At 42.0% G+C, this 2,820-nt stretch overlaps 1 protein-coding gene across 1 annotated transcript in view; it reads right to left on the bottom strand.

Annotated features, from left to right (window-relative positions):
• The window catches only part of LOC104495840 (MICOS complex subunit MIC19-like), a gene marked incomplete at its 3' end in the record, with an annotated part of 81,120 nt that overhangs the window by 4,200 nt on the left and 74,100 nt on the right, over positions 1–2,820 (bottom strand). The window lies entirely within an intron of this gene.

Below are 2,820 nucleotides of genomic sequence, written 5' to 3' on the forward strand. Positions count from 1 at the left end.
TGCCTTTAGCACATTCTGAATTCTAAACACACGAATGAACCCAACGGCTGCAGTGTGAACCAATACCTAGTATTAAGGGGACTCATTAAGAATTACAAATTATGTTAGAAGAGCACACGTGCACACAGAACACATACAGAGCTGTAACTCCTCCAAGAAAATACTACACAAGCGATTTTTAAGAAGATGTGGAGGATTTAATGCCTAAATTAGCAGCACAAATTCATTCCAGGCCCATAATGTTTTAATAATAAAATATCTTCAGTGACTAATAATTAACTATCAGCGGTCATTACCACGATTATCTCTTCGACATTAAGTCATTTACCTCTAACACACTCTTTTCACCCAGGTGCTGCTACTACAAAGTCAACGGCAAAAGGTTCCTACTGTAGCAGCACCGTGTGAAATGGGTAAATGCTTCTACTCTTCCTACCTAAAGAGGGTTTCTCCAGGTCACGCTCACAAAGCATGTCAGAAAACTTAGCCCACGTATTGTGCTGCACTTGTATAGATACAGGATTTAATTCTCTGTCTCAAGATTAGCAAACAGCCAAAGAACTAAATAAAAACTCTGGATTTTTTTGTTGTTCCTTACTTCACTACTTACCTTTTTTTCTATTTCCTGAAGCATGTAAAAAAATCAAAAAGTTAAATTAAATTTATTACATCCAGAACAACTCAGAAAACTACTCAGAAGTTGTCATTTTAATCCAACTTCACCAAAAATAGCCCTGCGCGTCCAAAAAGCACAGAGCCAAATCTGGGTTCTCCCTGGATGAACCAAACCCCCACCCCTCAGTGCAGCGCCGTGAAATATTTGCCAACTCAAGACCATTCCTTTTGCGCGAGGGGAGTTAAATAGGCCAGCGACAAAGAAAGCATAAAATTGATGTTCCATAATGCTCAAAGTTAGGTTTTAGTTCTTACAATTCAATAGCGTTTGACACAATTCTGTCGGTGACCTGAAACCAAGCAGCAAAACCAGCTCTGGAAAGCCAATGAGGTACAAGAAAGAGCATCGCGACTTAATTCGCTCGCCCCATTACCGACGATTCCCAAGGGCAGAGATTTTCAGGGGTAAAACCACAACAGGACAAGGGCACATGAATGATGGAGGACGCCAAACCTATCCTCTCCTCTGGGTCCACTTGAGTCCAAATTCTTTTCATCCAAGTCTTGCTTGCTGACCAAATACCACTCAAAAAAGAGAAATGGACTTGTTCAACAGTATCTGACCTCTACATTTATATTTTATATATATATAAATATGTTCATATATTTATATGTATACGAAAGACAATAGGAGCAGGGGAATGCAAATAACACCCCTTCCAGCGATAATCCATCTAATACAAGCTTTTACCCTGGAAAGTTTGCTTTGTTCTGGAAAGTTTGTTAGATTTTAGGTTGATTTGGGTTTAGTTCCCTGCCCCCCAAGATAATTAGTGATCAAAACAGTTGGATTTTACCCCCTAAAGATACGGGGGCCAAGAAGCGAATTTTACTCATGCTGCTTATTGCCCTGCTCCTATCAAAGCTTCTATACGATCGATAAAATAGAAATGTTAGATTAGGGGAATACTAAATGATACATAGGTTTGGTTCTCTAAACTGTGAAAGTAACTGGAAAATTCAGTAGGCCAGTGAGAAACTCAGAAAATATAGTTTCTTCCATATAGCTACCACCCCCAGCATTTGTACAGTGATGCAGATGAGGTAAAGTTAAAAAACAAACACCAGAAAAAATTATTCATTTCTAAAGGAAACAATAAAAATATGCCAACAGCAGAGAATTCACTGCAGAAATAAAAACCTGTAAGGCAACATTATATTTATGGGGCCACAGCAACATGATCCCAGTGAATATCAATTAGCTGTAACAAAATAATTAACTGTAGCCAGGTATTCAATTAGCTGAATGCTGCACTTCAGTTGTAAATGAGATATTGGAACAGGTTCATTGCTTCTTCACAAAGTAACTCTACTCAACAAAGCGCTCGGTTGGGTGTTTTTTCGAAAGCAGCTACAGAAGGTCACCTTTGAGAGGCAGCCCATCTTCCCAAGAGTACCCAAAATTAATATCCAAAAATAGAGCACTAATATTACACACAGGTTCTTCAGAATCCCGAGGACACGGGACCAAGATTTAAAGGACAACTTCATAGAATCACAGAATCATCTGGTTGGCAGAGACATTAAAGGTCTCACCCAGCACTGCCAGGTCCCCCCTGCCCCCTGTCCCTCAGCAGCACCTCCACACGGCTGGGAAACCCCTCCAGGGATGGGGGCTCCACCACTGCCCTGGGCAGCCTGCGACATGCCTGCACAACCCTCTCTGGAAAGAAGTTCTCCCTGAGATCCAACCTAGATCTGCCCTGGCGCAACTTGAGGCCATTTCCTCTCATCCTGTCACTTGTCACATAGGAGAAGAGAATGACCCCTGCCTTGCTACAGCCTCCTGTCAGGGAGTTGTAGAGAGCGATAAGGTCTCCCCTGAGCCTCCTCTTCTCCAGGCTCACCTCCACCAGGTCCCTCAGCTGCTCCTTGGCGCAATTGCACTCCAGACCCCTCACCAGCTTTGCTGCTCTTCTTGCTCTAGCTCTTCCCCCTTGAACAGACAAAACTAGAGCAGATTGAACTAATACTAGATCAGCTTTTTAGCAATAACTTAATTATACTTAACATAGTCTATGTAAAGTGTCAGTCTGAACTGTCACGTGGAAATCTGCAGTGAAGTTTCATCTGCCTACTCAAAACATGAATGTGTCTGCTGCTTGTTTTTCTGCCATTGCGCCTGTAAGGAGCCAAGGCATACGT

The sequence above is a fragment of the Buceros rhinoceros genome, unplaced genomic scaffold (genome assembly GCF_000710305.1).
Source record: "Buceros rhinoceros silvestris isolate BGI_N320 unplaced genomic scaffold, ASM71030v1 scaffold6236, whole genome shotgun sequence".
In the NCBI taxonomy this organism is placed as follows: Eukaryota; Metazoa; Chordata; class Aves; order Bucerotiformes; family Bucerotidae; genus Buceros; species Buceros rhinoceros.